The sequence below is a fragment of the Solanum dulcamara genome, chromosome 11, assembly GCF_947179165.1.
Source record: "Solanum dulcamara chromosome 11, daSolDulc1.2, whole genome shotgun sequence".
NCBI classification, from domain to species: Eukaryota; Viridiplantae; Streptophyta; class Magnoliopsida; order Solanales; family Solanaceae; genus Solanum; species Solanum dulcamara.
In genome coordinates this window covers 51869880-51888018 of record NC_077247.1, presented here as the reverse complement: position 1 = coordinate 51888018, position 18139 = coordinate 51869880, and the positions used below count along the sequence as shown (strand labels likewise).

At 33.2% G+C, this 18139-nt stretch overlaps 1 long non-coding RNA gene across 1 annotated transcript; it reads left to right on the top strand.

Annotated features, from left to right (window-relative positions):
• The first annotated feature begins 3752 nt into the window (after window positions 1-3752).
• On the top strand, window positions 3753-13069 carry LOC129871960 (uncharacterized). The gene is made up of 3 exons (XR_008762360.1): window positions 3753-3769; window positions 4635-4682; window positions 12928-13069. It is a non-coding gene; the product is annotated as an uncharacterized LOC129871960 (long non-coding RNA).
• Window positions 13070-18139: the final 5070 nt, after the last annotated feature.

Here is an 18139-nt window from a genome sequence, read left to right as displayed (position 1 = left end):
ACTAACTTTTGGTGGCATTAAAACACTCTCTCTCTCTCTCTAGATATCTCAATACGTTCACACAAGAAAAAATGGAAAAAGGGAATATATTGTACGGTTTTCATGTAAAGTTTGATTAACTCACTGTTTATAATGTAAAGAAATGCTACAAAATGAAATAGGTAATTTAATTGTAATATCATTCAACTGGTGAGATGATTAAATTTGTACGTCCCACTCTCTAACCCTTTTATTTTTTATCCATTAAGTAACAATAAAGTATTTTTGGATCAAACAATTAACGGTAAGAGCATTTTTGATCAAATTATTAATTAGGGTATCTATGTTCAATTTTGCATAGTTCAGGTGTTTTTTTTTTGACATTTTTTGAATCTAAAAAATTTTATTTTATATGATTGTTTTTTTCGTGAAATCTACTTTAGTAGTTTGTATGATGTTGATGGTCTAAACACAAAATAAGTTAGGGTGGCCTTATTTCAATAAAATCTAGGATATAATTATGAATAGAGGTCTAGATTATTTGTATTAGATAAAATTAAATTTGTAGGTGCTAAGATGAGTTGTTTAAAAACATCTGAGGGTTAGAGGGACAAAGCTATATTTATTTTATATATAAAGAGGAAGAAAGGCGTGTTTTTTTAAAAAAAGAAAAAATAGGGGACAAAAACACTAAGACCTCACACTTTATGGAACATGTTGCGTAATTTCCTGTAACATAATTACGAAGAGTTCGTGACAAAAGCTAACCCAAAATCAATCCATGAAGCAGTTCAACCCAATAATTATTCAAACATGCATAGCAACGTTGGTTATTAATAAGGAAAAATTATTAATTTTTTAATAAATAATTATTAATTTTAGCGATATTTTTTTATTATTTATTATTTATAGTAATACATAGCAATACTATGATAAATCTGCATTACGTCTTAAAAATGAATTATGCATGTTATATAAATGTATTATAAGTGTTTTTAAAATACATAATGTTTGTTTTGTAAGAAATTGACACAATGAATTATAAGTGTATTAAAATGTGTGATAAATATATTATTCATCAATAAAATTTGTATTACATGTATTTTATAAATTGTTCTCTGTAATATGTATTATAATTGTTTTTAATATAGTATATCTATATAGGTTTCCCTATTAATAATCTATCTATTAACTCAGTTAATCCTCGGTTGAGTCCATCTTATTCCAAATCGCGTATTTGTCACCTGTGATTTTACCAAACGTATTTGAATGGACCAAATTCCTAAGATATGGTCTGTCTTAATTTTAGGCATGCGTCTTATTGTGAATTAAAATTTGTGATCTTTTATCTTATATTTGATGTCCTTCAAAAATAAATCAAATTACTTTATTGACCTATTTTTTTAGGGATGATTATTGTTATACCCCTTAAAAGCAAATTATTTATCATTGAATATTTTATTAGTTTTATATCCTTATTTTTAATTATTTCGTGCATTTAATACCATGAGAGTATATAATATACTCTGATGGTATCAAAGAGTATCAGTGATGCTGATGTCAGCATGATATCATTAAAAAGATTAAAGAGTGTGGTAAGAGGATAAATATTTTGGGTCATGAGTCTATTAAGAATAAATAATTTGAATTGGTCTAATTTGGATAAATAGTTTCACAATTGATCTATTAGGTGTAATTTTTCGTTTTTTCAATTTGTGTTTGTGTCAAAAAGAAAAGAACAAAAAAGGAAATACATGAGGAACATTATAGTTTTGACCTGTTATTTCATCCATATTATCTTACGACAAAACTTATACTAAATTAAATAAGGAAACATGTTTTCAATTTATGTTGTTATATTTGATTCAATGTGAAAAGTAACAACAACAACAACCCAGTGAAATCCCACATCGTGGGGTCTGGGGAGGGTAAAGTGTACGCAGACCTGACTCCTACCAATGTAGGACGGCTGTTTCCGAAAGACCCTCGACTCAATAGAAGCATAGGAAAAAAAGGTCAGACAAGAATATTAAAAGTAGAAAAGTAGAAAAGTAGATAACGGAAGAGTTCCAAACAATAGTATAATCAAAGCACCAAAAAACAGTAGATATCGTCAAATAATAGCATAAATACCATAAATAACATAAGATAACATAGCATACATAACATAAATAACCTAAATCAGAGTACAAGAAATCATAGTGCGTTAATACGCCTACAGATAAGGGAGAATAATGTCACTATGTACTAGCCTTCTACCCCGATATGTGTCCTCCACACCCTCCTATCTAAGGTCATGTCCTCGGTAAGTCGTAAATGCGTCATGTCCTGTCTGATCACCTCTCCCCAATATTTTTTCGGCTTACCCCTACCTCTTCTGAAATCATCCATGGCCAACCTCTCACATCTCCGCACTGGTGCCTCTGGGACTCTCCTCTTCACATGCCCAAACCATCTCAGTCGCGTTTCACGCATCTTGTCTTCCACCGGGGCCACTCCTACCTTGTCTCGAATAGCCTTATTTCTAATTCTGTCGCTCCTGGTATGCCCACACATCCATCTCAACATTCTCATCTCGGCAACTTTCATCTTTTGCACAATGTGAAAAGTAAGATAAATAGAATTTTAAAATTTATATAATCTTAAATCTGTAATTATATTTGTGGCGGTAAAAAAAATATTTTAAGGTAAAATAAGAATTTAAAAATTAAAATAATTTCCAAATATAAGAAAATATAAAATGAGCTCATAAAAAAATAATATCCACATAAAATACATTGTATGAAGAGATTCAGTTAATCATCTTAGTGACTGGTTCACCTGATGACGGTTAATATAATCACTTGAGATTTCTTTTTTGTCTTACAAACACAAAGTTTTAACTGATTAATTTATTTTTACAATTAATCTATTTTTATTTTGAAAGTTGAAAATAAGCTTATGATCGTTAAAAGCAGATGTATAGTTCAATTACAAATTTGAAATACATTTACTTTGGGCTAAATTAGATGTTTAATTTTTAGGAAATCTATTTAATATATATAAATATTAATTAATAATCTCATAATTTAGGGATGAAATTTCTAACCATAAATTTCATATTTTGCATCGACCTATAAAAATTGCACAAATTAAATAATTTAAATTATATATGATGATAACAAATTTCACATTATTAATGGAATAAACTCTTCTTATTAAATTAAATTAAAAAAATAAGTATCAATGTATTACTAGTGTTTTTCTTTCCGCGTCTTAACTAGTTCGAAAACTATAAAAGAGAGACCACTTACGCATATTAGAACTCACCACCATCATATTATGGAAGCCCGCTTATCATATACACTACTGGCGCATCTTAGAGTACGCCGCCGATTGCTGATCTTAACAGCCCCGATGACAATGTCCGATGAACTTTTTCCAGAAAGAACTTTTTGAAGTTACTTACATTGGTAATGCTACTGTTCTTCCCATCCATTAAAAAAGAAAGGAAAATTCAAGAACGCGTTGAAGTTACATGGGTATTCTTGGAACCCTAAATCAGATTACCTTGATATTGTCAGATTAACTTGGAATTCTTGCATGCATTCTTTTAAAGAAAAAAAAATCAACAACTTGTAGCTATTCTTAAAAGCATATTTTAAGGAAATCAAAGAAATTGTAGTTTTCAAGAATATATTGGCATTGCACATATCAAGAAATCTTTTAAAGAAAATTATGTTGTTATTCTCGCAGTGTGTGTTAAGGATGTTCAAGAATTTGTTTTTTTGTTGATGCTGGTGCCACCAAGGTACTCATTTACCCTTTCAATGTTTCAATACTCTTTATGATTTTACTAAGTAATGAATGGAAATTTGTGGAGTTGTTCTTGAAGGCCATAGTCGCACAACTCTAAAAAAATTAGGTATTGTGATTTGTACTATTTTGAATGAAGACATTCAATTGGACAGACTTTTGTAACGCGCCCTCACTGGCCATTTTCCTTTACATGGTCTAGACTTTATTGTTTCTTAAAAATGGAAAACTGTGCTATGTTAGAGAATGGGGAATTATATGCTTCATCTTTTCTGATTTTGTTAGTGTTTTCATTTGAGGATCAGTAGAGGTGGGCTGCTGAAAACGTCATAGTTAAGTGACTAACGATGGCAAGTCGTGCTTTCACGCAGTTTTAATCGTTTAGACTGATTGCTCCTGTGAATATGTGTGTTTCTTGCACAAAAGGAAGTGACCGGTGAGGCTCTTCAATGAATTCTTATGTTCCTCTGTTTGATACTTCTGATGACGAGGGCATATGCTTTATATGAAAATTAATACTATTTTTTCTCCTCTTAGTATGATGCTCCGTTCTAGTATCATTTTTTTTTTCCAAATGAATATTCTTATATCACAACTCTATTTTTTTTAACATGAGATTTACTTCCTTATAGGCCCTTTCTTTTTATGTTTGTTATTCTTATAAGTAGTGTACTCCTAGTTTGAACTTAGCCTAGTTTCCACCAGGTACCTGTTGCTATAGGGATTTGAACCTGCTATGTTAAGGTGGATGACAATGGTAAGTTTAGTTTCTTTGACACTGATCTATTGATGTGCAGAAAGTAAGTTCTGCTCAATTTATTTTTTTACTTCATCACCTGAAGTTGTACTTTCTTTTAAAGGATCTGGTGTCTCACGAGATGGACTGGTGCTGATGGGAGAAAGATATGGTAATCTTTTGCAAAATGTTGGACTGGCATCATCTTTTCTATTGTATTGATGCTGCTGTACATAATTTCTATCGTAAGGTTTTGAAGGTAAATTTCTTTGGAGTTTTAGTTGGTAGTTATTAGGATAGGTACCAAAACACTAACCTGGTCTTTGTTCTTGCCACTGTTTACAGGACGGCAAGTGTTTGTACCTTGGAATTGATGATTGTAGACAAGGTGTTGGTACAACATGTAATTCTGTATTAGCCTACCTGATACATGAGTGACTGTTGTTTGCTAATAAGGAAATTTGTTTGGATTTTTCTTTTTGCAGTCATTGTTCGTGATGTATTTTACAACCAGTCAGTTCGAAGGAAGCAAATGCACTCCAAGTACTTCTAGTTTTCTCAAAATCAAACAAGTAAAAAATATTGATTTACATACTTTACTTCTAAAGTTGTACTCTGATCTGTCTTGAAGTCCAAAGAGAGTTTTCATTCTCCAAAAGAATCTCTGCTACGAATCGCCCTTGCGCATCCCAGTGTCTCCTTCAAAATTGTTTATATCGAAAGGTCCGCCTTTGATGCACTAGCTAACTTAAGGATATTTCCTGTCGGGTTTCTTAGATTTTTTTCATTTGCATGCAAGTGAGGATGACCTTCTTTGCACACGTGCTTCTCCTTCTCCTTGCCTTTGTTGTCCAGTGGGTTTGGGATTCATCTGAGTTCCCTTAACAAATTGAATGCAAGTGTTGGTGCATTCAAGCTTTCAGGATACATCTCACGTCCTGTTTCAGTATGTTGTCTTGACAAAAGAAACAAAAAACTAATCTTTGGTTAACATTTACTATCTCGGATGCTTGTTTTTTTACAGTGTTTTTGTTTTCCCTGACCTTCGTAATGCAGATATCAATTCAAGATATGTTTCCAAAGGACCAATACATAAATTACTTAATAACATAGCTATGAGTTTTAGAAGTAATAGGTAAATTGATGGCTCTCTTGCTCATTGCACAGTCAGTGTCAACTGGAAATCCAGAATTCAGTGCTTCAGCTAGCTCCAATTATAAATCAGACTGCCTGTTAGGTTCAGGATGGGAGGATGAGTCTATTGTAGCTGGCAGATCAATGGAGGGTGCCTCATTTAGGGAGTCTCTTGAACTTGATGACAATTCAAATGTGATGCATGAGAGAAGGAAACTCATTTATTATTCACTGCGTTAGGATCCCTACATTATTATTTACCACATAACAGTTTTTACATTATTATCACCACATTAACATTACCTGCATGTCTAATACTTTAACCAAATAATGTCTTACTCTTTTGTGTTGCAATTTTGTGATATTTCTGAAGAAAAGGAGAGTGATATAGGGTACTTTATCTTTTGTTCCATAACTATGTGACCGTCTGGTGGAGTATATTCTTATGTAGAAATTGAGGCCCATGTCAAAATAAATGTGCATCCCTTTTTGCATAGTCAAGGATTATGATCTTTTGTTTGATTCTAGCATTTATCTTCGTTGAGCATTACACCTATTGTCATGTTCTACGGCATGCTGCAGATGAGCGAATTCTTTTGGAAGAACTGTGTGAGAAGGTAATGATTGTCTAAACACTCATTGATGTGTCGTTTCAACGTGGAGTCTGTAACTTAGTGAATTATCAGGTCTTATCTGGACAAAAGAGGACAACAACCTATCTTGATCCGGGGCAAGAATTGGTACGTTTATGATCATCTAATGCGAAATAGATTTGCCTTGTGCTGCTTGGCATGTGAGGAAGAAGACTTGAAACTCTATATATAAAATAGGTAACACTGATTTTGAGTCTTTGACCATGCTTTTGCAGATCATGCCTGAAATTGGTTAGCAATTACTACACAACTATGCTGACCAAATTCAAAACTGGGTTGGATATGCAACGTTCATTCTCAAGCTTCAAGATCATTTACCAGGTAAGTTATGGATCTTTGTTTAGATTTTCATCAGAACCAGTCTATGGAACTTGATAAAATTGTCATTTACCTGAAATTCCATTCTACTAGATTTTGCAACATTCGTTGAAGTTGAACCTAACTCTAGCATGAAGTTATATGTTTTGGTTAAAGCGGGAATTTAAGCAACCAACATCTGTCACACTTCTTGCGGTAACATTTTCTAATACTTGTCTCTGTCATATTATACATTCAAAAAGTTAAGTACATGTAAACCATTTGCTAATCAGTCTTATAAGGAAAAGGTAATATAGTACTGATTGTAGTTGTTAATACAGGATTAGGAAGTGACATCATCTATTAGGAAATAAGAATCGGGATTAGGAATTATTGGGAATAAAGCTACATTGTATAGTAAATACACAAGGGCTGAGAGAGATTGCTCACCTACATTGTCGAACCTTTTACTACACTTTAGAGCTTAGTCTCTTTAGCGTTCCTGTTCCTCCCTCTGAAGGATATATGCCCGTCTAAGTGTGGAAAACAAAGCATGAAAACCACTTCTTCTCAGTCTAGTTATTCCATTCTGAGGTATCAATACTACAGTTTATATCATTTTTGTGTTCCGTCTTGCTGAAAGCAAGAAGGATTTTTGAGGGTTTAAGGCTTTCAAGTGTGAGTTGTGCATATTGTCTCTTAAGGTCCATTTTATGTTTTAATTAGGTTGAATATAACGAGTGAATTATGAATTGTTACTTCTAAGGGAAATCTTTTTGTTCTAATACCTTCAATAACAAGACAGTGCTAGAGGCTCTCTCTTTTGAATTATGAGGCCTTGAAACTTGAATAGCTTCCAACTTATTTTGGAAGTCATGACCTCATTCATGTTCAACTAGCTCTCATATTTCACTCCTTCATTTAATTAACCCTAATCTTTCTCATGTGGAATCTTGCTTATGTTCTTGCTTAAATGTCGTGTCATGTTCTCTGAATAATGTATTTGCAACCCACTTAACTAACTCCCCTGTTTTGACGTTACTCCCTTCATCCAATTAGCGCCTCCCTTTAATTTACTCCACCCCTCTCATTTTTCTTTTGATTATACATCAACAAGAACCGGAGGAGATGACCCGAAGGCTGCCAACGAAATTCTGAAAGATAGTGCTTTTATACATTTTTTTCCTTTGTATGTCATCTTTAGACAAACTTCTGTTATTCACTTCTATTAGTTTTCCATTTCAATTTCCCATTACATCAACAACTTACTCAAAGATGGAGACAAATGTATAGTTGTTTATATTTCAAGCCACTCTATGAGATCATTGCTATGTGGAGTCCATTCAATGCCAAGTTAAGGTAAACTACTTAGGTGACATTTGTTTCCAGTTTTAAAAAATGACTTTTCTAACTTAGAGTTTGACTGTTCGCATAATCTGAAAAGGTGATTGGTTTACGTTACTTTTCTATTTTCTAATTCTGATAACGTAACGTGAAGTTCCTAGTTCCTACAATTGTTTATTGATAAATAGGATAAAAAGTACCCCTCATTTCATTTATTAGTTAAGTTCATCTTAATCCGGTTATTTATACACTAGCCCTTACCAAACTTAGCAAATATATCCCTCACTTGGACGATTTTTTTCCAAATCAACCAAAATTACCCAATTTAAATAAAAATTACCCACTTTCCTCTTTAATCTGAACCCGACACATTAAACTAAATAAATTCACACCAAATTGAGGTTCAAGAAATAATATTGTTCCTTCTCTGTTTATCCCATATTTAAATCACTATATTGCTAACATGATCATTATATTCTTCTGTGTTGAAATGAATCTACCTTCCCTCACTTAATTCATTTATTATGTTATTTTTTGAGTTGATTGACATAGCATGTCCTCTTTGGGTTGAATGTAATATGGATGATTTCTACATGTATGGAGAAATCCTCAGCATTCTCTAACATTGAATGAAAAGGGCGAAAATCGCACTGGATCAGGTGGTGGAATACTTTTTTGATTTACTGGCCATCTGTAGCTATTTTAGTAGCTTAGTGTAGAGATTTCATACATTAGTTCTTTTATGGAGTTTATATTGCAATCACATTTCTTTTGATTAATCGTGAATACAGATATGTACCTGTATCAATTATATTACTCACATTTCTACTATGTTCCTCCGGTATATCTCTTTATAGAAGCAATAGACTTGGTCGGTATTTCGTGAACACTTTGCTTATAGTTTCTATGTGGAAATAGTTGCTTGAAAATTCAAATAAAAATGAACAGGCACCTCTATTTATCTGGTAACGTCAGTTATCCTCCTTCCAAGTAGTAAAGATTTATAACTTCACAAGTCGTGGGGTTTGATTTTCTTGGTTACCTTCAAAACTACGTGCTTAATAGGTTAAGTAAATGATTCTTTATCTGAATTTCAAGTAGGGTACACATAATCAATCACATACTACTTCATCATAAGTAGTGAAAATAGACTGCAAAATATTTCATAGAGGCTTTTTGGGATTTTTACAGTAAGTTGGTGAAAAAAGATGGTGTATTTATTGTTTTATCACGATTGACACTTTGTGTTATTTAGTAGGACAATATCTTTCCTAAACTCACTTATATAGCTGATGGTAATTCTGTTGAACATTTTTTAGTTTGATACATTTGAATTTCCTCTTGAATTTTGAGAGTTTTAACTTTAAATATATTTTTTTTAAAATGCAGATTTGTTTGGGACTTGAATTGCCTAACTATCGATTTCTTCTATAGTGGGTCATGATATTTGAAAAATAAAAAAATCCTGAACATTTTACTTCTTAAGCAGCATGGAGAGACCGTCTTCATCGTGCAAGCTTGAGCTTTTATTCAATAATTAATTGAATTTATATTTAAGTGATTTTTTAAAAAAAATTATTTTATGCATATTTGAGTTATACAATCCTTGAATTTCTATAATTTAATTTTATTTTTTAATGCTTATGAATATGCTATAACGTATGGTGTTAATTTGATTTTATTGTTATATGTAGAGAGATTCTTGGTGGTCACACAATTAAGTATTTAAACTCTACAAGGGAGACATGGGTTACATAAATTCTTTTATGTTATCCAATTTAGGGACATGTATTAGAATTCATGAAAGAAGGGCCTCAGATATCAATGATAATTAATTTAGTTGTTATTTTAAGATTAGAAATTGTACAAGCAATTTAAGAAATTGGATGTTTCAGACTTGTTTTTTTGAAGGCTAATCATTTCAAGGTCACTATGCAAAATCTCTAATGATTTTTGGATCTCCAAACATAAGATGTGAGTTAATCTTTATTTATTTAATGTTTTAAGATATTTTTTTGCGTCTTTCGTAATCATGATCGATATAACTTATTCTACAATTGTTTGATTTGATTGTATTTATATCTACTATGTGGTGTATTTGGAATGATTAAGAATATAGTCTCTTTTTAATTAATTCATTGTTGAGTGTTGACGATGGTTTTTCATGTCTACTCTATAACACAGTGTCTTTTTTGAGTTTTTCATGTCCAATCTATGAACATAGTGTCTTTTTTATACTCTCTCTGTATGTTTTAGAATTATGAACACTTGCTATTCAAAAAGTGACTATTTTTTTTAAATATATACTACGTATCATTTAAAATGATTGTTATACTCAATAATACAAAAAATATTTAATTTGTTGTCGCGCCAAGTGCTGATTAATTTACTAGTTTAAGTTAAATAAAACAATACTAAATATTTCGAATGGAGATTACTGTCACTAGAGATAGATGTATAGTTTCGACTACGAATTTAAAATATAGTTACTTTAGACTAAATTTTATATTTAAGTTTTAAAAAATCTATGTAATATGTATAAAATATTAATTTATAATCTTGTAACAGGATTAAAATTTTAAATCATAATCAATTTATGAAAATTGCACAAATTAAATAATTTAAGTTATATATGATGATAAATTTTCACATTATTTATGGAATAGACTCCTCTTATTAAAAAATAAATAAGTAGTAGAATAAAAATTTACAAAAAATAATAATATATTTTGTATTGACTAGTTTTTTGTTTTTTCAACGTGTATTAACTAGTTTGAAAACTGTATAAAAAAATGAATAAGTACTAGAACAAAAAAAATTTTAAAAATAATATATTTTGTATTAACTATTTTTTTTTCCGCGTGTATTAACTAGTTCGAAATCTATAAAAGAGACACCAGCTGCTCATTTTAGAACACCTCCATCATATTACGGAAGCCATTCGCTACCGGCGTATCTTAGAGTACGCCACCGGATTGCTGATCTTAACTGTTCCGGTGACGATGTCCGATGAAAGCCCTAAATCAATTTTCGCGGCGATGAATCTGCTCAAGTAATGCTACTGCTCTTCCCATTATCTTGCTAATTCTTGGCATATTTTAAGGAAATCAAATATATTGGCATTCTTAAAAGCATATGTTAAGGATGTTCAAGAATTATGTTTCCCGCCGTTCTATCTGCTCAAGTAATACTACTGATCTTCCCTTTATCTTGGTATTCTTCCATCCATATAAAAAAGAAAGAAGGAAAATTCGAGAACTTGATATTGTAAGATTTTCTTGGAATTCTTGCATTCAAGCTTTTAAAAGAAAAGTTCAAGAACTTGTTGGCTTTTTGAGGTTACATGTTTACTGTCATGGAACATATCAAGAAAATTCAAGAAGTCTTTTAAAAAAAATTTTGTTGTATGTTAAGGATGTTCAAGAATTTGTTTTTACTTTTTTAGGGAGATGGGGAGCATTAAGAAAATGCCTGAGGCTGTTTGGAGTTCAATTCAGTCAGGGGTTATCCTGTACGATTTCGCACAGTCTCGATGCTAATGCCACCAAGGTGTAATTTACCCTTTCAAAGTTTCAATATTCTTTATGACTTTACTAGGTATTGAATGGATGGTCCCACTTGCACAACTCTAAAAAATTAAGTAGTTTAATTAAAAGAAGTTGTGATTTGTAGAATATGAATGAAGACACTCAATTGGACAGACTTTCGTAAAGACCCTCACTGATTAGTTTCTTTTACATGGTCTAGACTTTTTGATTTTGATTGTTTCTTAAAAGTTGAAATTGTGCCATGTAAGACAATGAGGAATTATATTTTTGTTTCTGATTTTGTTCATGTTTTGAGGATCAATCATCTCATCATCTGTTAATTTGAATCTGTTTGCTTCTTCATTCATCAGGTAACCAAGCATATCGTGTTTCATTTTCTTCGAAGCCCTTCTCTCTTCTATGAGTGTTCTTAGTAGGTTCACAATAATTCTCCTTGCCTGAAAGACATTTATCTTAATTATTTAGATATGCTCTGAAAGCGTATAACATGTTAAATTATACTGATAGTATTGCGAAATTTTACCTGAAATCCGCGATGATTGTTGGTGTTGGGAAGGTTGATAGCTAGTGAAAGAGTGCCTAGTACTAACTTGAAGAATTCAGGCATGAATTCTTGAGCTAAAGAGCTAGATACAATCCCAGGAATTTGCTTCAATGATGATAGAAATGCCATTTATGGAAAATCTCAGATTAGAACAGAGTAAACAGAGACTTTTTTTGTCAAATAAATTTGTTAAGACTTACGCACTGACCTTGTTGGTTTTTTCTTGAATGTCAATGACTTTGTTATCCCAGTTGGTCAAGTGGGATCTCATGAACTCATCAATTTTGGGCAAAAGTTGGTCTCTGATCATTGTAGGGCTAATTAGAGTTAAATGTGTCTTTTTACATTGTAGGGTTAATTAGAGATAAAAGTTGGTCTCTGATCATTGAAGGGCAAAAGTTGGTCTCTGATCTCATGAATTCATCAATTTTGGGCAAAAGTTGATTGCATGCATTACTCAACTAATAGGCTGCTTGACCATTTGTGTTCATTGGTATCTTTTTACAGATGTTCTTTTATTTCTTATTTTGTGGTTTTACTTGTTATTAGGTAAACTGGTATGGCTGTACACAATACAAAATATTGATGCTTACGTTTGTTTTGCTTTTGTTGTAAAATGTTCATGTACATCGCATTCCTGGTGCTTCATTTGAAATAAGATACTTTCTTTTCCTGTACCACGTCCCAAAAATATATTTTTTGTTGATCACTACTGTATGTTGAGTTATTTTGCTTATTTATTCTAGCTGAAGTTGAGTTGGAACATACATATAGGTGCTTAGGTACTTATAGCCCAGCTTATGGAGACAGTATATGTGTCTGTTTCTTTCATCTTCTGTTATGCTTCCTTTTCATCGGGCCATTTAACTATAGTTTCGAATGCTTGCTTTACACCAGCGACATCAAAATACTGCCATTCAGATGATATGCATGCTTTCTCAGCAAGCTTTGGCCTTAAAGGAGAGGCTCTGAGCTCTATTTCTGATGTTTCTTTGTTGGAAATTGTTACTAAAACTCACGGGAGGCCAAATGTGGATATCATGAGATTTTGATAAAGTTCTTTTGAGTTTTAGTTTGTAGTATCCATTAGGATAGGTATAAAACTACTAACTTGGTCTTTGTTCTTGCCATTGTTTACAGGGAAAGTGTTTGCACCTTGATTGATGATCGTAGACAAGATGTTGGTAAAACAGGTAATTCTGTATAAGCCTACCTGATACAAGAGTTCACTGTTGACTGCTAATAAGTAAATTTGTCGGGATTTTTCTTTTTGTAGTCATTGTTCGTGATGTTTACAACCAACCAGTTCGCAGGAAGCAAATGCACTCCAAGTACTTCTAGTTTTCTCACAATTCAATCAAATATACTTCTAAAGTTGTACTCTGTCCTGATTGATCTTTTGGTTTGCATATATAATCTGGAAGCCCAAAGAGGGTCTTGCATTCTATGAAGTGTCTCTGCTAAGAATTGCCCTTGTGCATCCCAATGTCTCATACAATTTTGCTGATATTGGTAGGTCCGTCTTTGTTATTCCTGCTAACTTAAGGATATTTCCTGTCTGATTTCTTAAGATTTTGTTCATTTTCATGGCTTTGCACACGTGCTACTCCTTCTCTGTTGCCGCTATTATCCAGTGGGTTTGGGATTCATCTGAGTTCCCTTACCAAATTGAATGCAAGTGATGGTTCATTCAAACTCTCAGGATACATCTCAGGTCTTGATGTTTACACAGTGAAAGGTATACAGGCCCAAATTGATGGATAGGAGATGTGGTAAGTTTATCTTTTCTACACTTTGTTTCCCTAATAGCCACTATTTAATTTGCAGGTCCTTCAATATTTCTGTATCCACTTATTTCAGTATATTTTCTTGAACAAAGAAAATGGAAAACTAATCTTTGGTTAGCATTTACTATATAAGATGCTTGTTTTTTAAGGCGTTTTTGTTTTCCTTGACCTTTGTAATGCATATATCAATTCAAGATTTGTTTCCAAAGGACCAATACATAAATTACTTAATAACATAGCGATGAGCAGTGAAGTCAATCTCAGATATATCCATTGTTTTGTTGAACCTAAACTACCCAAGATCTTTATCTGATTTGACTTTGGAGCCTTCTAAATGGAAGGCCCCACTCGCACAACTCTAAAAAAATTTAGTTTAATTAAAAGAAGTTGTGATTTGTAGTATATGAATGAAGACACTCAATTGGACAGACTTCCGTAAACACCCTCACTGGTTAGTTTCTTTTACATGGTCTAGACTGTTTGATTTTTATTATTTCTTAGAATTTGAAAATTTTCCCATGTAATAGAATGGGGAATTATGTTTTTATTTCTGATTTTGTTAAAGTTTTGAGGATCAATAGAGGTGGGCTGCTGAGAATATGGCAAGCTTTGCTTTTATGCAATTGAAATCACTTAGACTAGTTGCACAAAAGGCAGTGATCGGTGAGGCTCTTCAGTGATTTCTTATGTTCCTTTGTTTGCTACTTCTGATAATGAGGGCATATATTTATGTGAAAATTGATATACCTTTTCTCCTCTTAGTATGATGCTCCATTCTAGTATCATAAGTAAAAATAAATTCCAAATGAATATTCTTATATCGCAACTCTATTTCTTTTTTCCATGAGATTTACTTCCTTATAGGATTGTTCTTTTTATGTTTGTTATCTTATAAGAAGTGTACTCCTAGTTTGAACTTAACCTAGTTTCCACCAGGTATATGTTGCTATAGACAGTGGGACCTGCTATGTTAATGGGACCTGCTATGTTAAGGTGGACGACTATGGTAAGTATTAGTTTCTTCGACATTGATCTAATGCATTTGCAGAAAGTTCTAATCAGTTTATTATTTTACTTCATCATCTGAAGTTGTACTTTCTTTTGTGTTTCATGAGATGGACTGGTGCTGATGGGAGAAATATATGATAATCTTTTTGCAAAGTGTTGTACTGAAGTTGAGCTGGAACATACACATTGGCGCATAGGACTTTTAGCCCAGTTTATGGAGACAGTATATGCGCCTGTTTCTTTCATCTTCTGTTCTATTTCCTTTTTGTCTGGCCATTCTAATTATGGTGTCGTATGCTTCCTTTACACCAGCGACATCAAAATACAGCCATTCAGATGATATGCATGCTTTCCCAGCAAGCTTTGGCTTCAAAGGAGAGGCTATGAGCTATATTTCTGATGCTTCTTTGTTGGAAATTGTTACTAAAACTCAAGGAGGCCAAGTGAATATCACAAGGTTTTGAAGGTAAAGTTCTTTTGTGATTCAGTTGGTAGTATCCATTAGGATAGGTGTAAAACTACTAACTTGGTCTTTGTTCTTGATATTGTTAACAGGATGGCAAGTGTTTGTACCTTGGAATTGATGATTGTAGACAAGATGTTGGTACAACAGGTAATTTTGTATTAGCCTACCTGACACATGAGTTGACTGTTGTTTGCTAACAAGGAAATTTGTTGGGATTTTTCTTTTTGCATTCATTGTTCGTGATGTATTTTACAACCAACCAGTTCGAAGGAAGCAAACGCATTCCAAGTACTTCTAGTTTTCTCACAATTCAAACAAATGAACAATATTGATTTACGTACTTTGCTTTTAAATCTGTACTCTGTTTGATCTTTTGGTTTGCATATATAATCTGGAAGCCCAAAGAGGGTCTCGCATTCTCTGAAAGAGTCTCTGCTAAGAACTGCCCTTGTGCATCCCAGTGTCTCCTTCAGAATTGTTGATATTGAAAGGTCCGTCTCTGTTATACCAGCTAACTTAGGATATTTCTTGGCTGGTTTCTTAGATTTTGTTCATTTGCATGCAGTGAGGATGACCTGCTTTGCATGCGTGCTTCTCCTTCCCCATTGCCACTATTGTCCAGTGGTTTTGGGATTCATCTGAGTTCCCTTAATAAATTGAATGCTATCGATGGTTCATTCAAGCTCTCCGGATACATCTCAGGTCGTGATGTTTACATAGTGAAGGTATACAAGCCCAAATTGATGGATAAGAGATGTGATTTTAGTTATCTTTTGTACACTTTGTTTACCTAAAAACCACTGTTTAATTTGCAGGTCCTTCAATAGATCTTTATCCACTTATTTCAATATATTTTCCTAAACAAAAAAAACGGAAACCTAATCTTTGGTTAGCATTTACTATATCGGATGCTTATTTTTTATGGTGTTTTTGTTTTCCTTACCCTTCGTAATGCAGATATCAATTCAAGATTTACTTCCAAAGGACCAATGCATAAATTAGTTAATAACATAACGATGAATTTTGACACTCTTCCGACATTGATCAGCGAAGTAGATCTCAGATATATCCACTGTTTTTGAACCTAAACTGCCCAAGATCTTTATATGATTTGACTTTGGAGCCTTCAATGATCTCTGTGGAACTTAAGGTGAGATATTTTGTTGGCATTTATTTTTTAATTGTTTTGGGGCTGGGAAACGAGTGTGACTCTTTGGATTTACTTTTATAGAATTGAGTTTACTTGTTAGGGGTTGTCTCGTGAGAATTGGTTTGGGTTGTTTTCTGAAAAAATAATTCACATCTCTTATTTAATGGGTGAGGGACTAACTTTTTACTAACACCTACATAATCTAATATTGGACACCAGTCAAGCACAAAGTGAGGAAGCCACCTTAGTTTGCTTATAATGAAAATATAAGAAATTGAACATCACTGGAAGATCTGGCTAGAGAAGTTCTAGTAGATAGAAGCTTACCAGGAAAGTGAATGTTAATGTGAGAAAAATGACCAAAAAGAGGTGCAAGTACAGGAATAATCACCAATAAGAGGCTCGATGTTGTGGGAACGCTCCTCAGAAAGAGGCGTGACACGACCAGACAATCATCTGAAAATAGTCACGACTCTGTCGGAAAGTTATAGGAAAGAGGCGTGACTCTATTAGAATGGTTGTCAGAGAGAGGCATGACATTGGAAAGAGGTCTTATTGACCAGTTCCCAAAAAGAGGCATGATATTGGAAAGAGGTCTTATTGACCAGTTCCCAAAAAGAGGCATGACATTGGAAAGAGGTCTTCTTGATCAGTTGCCAAAAAGAGGCATGTTCACTCCGGAACGACCACCGGAGAGAGATAAGATACTGAAGAGAGAATGAGTGATTGTAAATAATGCTGGTCTTTGGCTAAGGCTGCCTGCCAGCAGGTCTAACTTGTATGAGATACAATCCACATCTTATAGGAACTAGCTTCATTTGAACACTAACGTTCTAACAGTTTTAAGAAATACTAGAAATTATTAATTAGAATGAGGGGATTAAGGAAAAGCTTGAATAGGCTCTGAAGAAGTGACAAAATTTTCTTATTTTTCTTTGATGAGTGGAGGAAGTGGGAGCACATGTAATCAGAGGACTGCGTTTGGTTCCTTTTAGTTTTCGATTGCAGACCATGGACTAGATCAAACTTGAGAAATGTTGCACTTCTTAGGATTACTGAATTTTTTGTCAACTGATTACATAGTCTGATTTTGTAACATTTTTCTATGAACTGGAAAGGAAGCTATTGACTCCAATGCTATGCTATTTGTTAGAAATGCTTCTCATCACCAGCTCAGAGTTTCCACTTTGTTTGACTTATCACCACAAACAAACAAAAAGGGGTGGGTGGGGTGGGTGAGGGGGTAGGTGTGATTCTTGTTTGTCTATTAGAACATGTTACTTGTTCATTTTTGTTCCATGTTTAATGTGCAATCAAATTGCCAGAAATGATGTGCAGCATTATATCCCTTTGTTGGCTCCATTGATACTGATTGTCTTAATCTGATAAAGTTATTTTGTGTTTTCTTGAATATCTTATGGTGACTGGTTTGTTCTTAATGTTACTTGTAGGATTGGCCCGTCCTTCTCTTTATTGAGGATACTGTCGCGAATCTCTGGACTGGAAGTAACTCTGTCGGTGAGAGCAATTTTACTCAACATATTTATGCAACATCACTTAGGATTCATTGTATTTGATGTTATTTGTAAATGTAGCTTTGTCCACTTCACATTCTCTTTCTGTAGGCTGTAGCCACCCACCTGCCTCCCTGGGGGAACAAATTATGGAAGGTTGGTTTGGAAGAGAGAGTTGTTTATG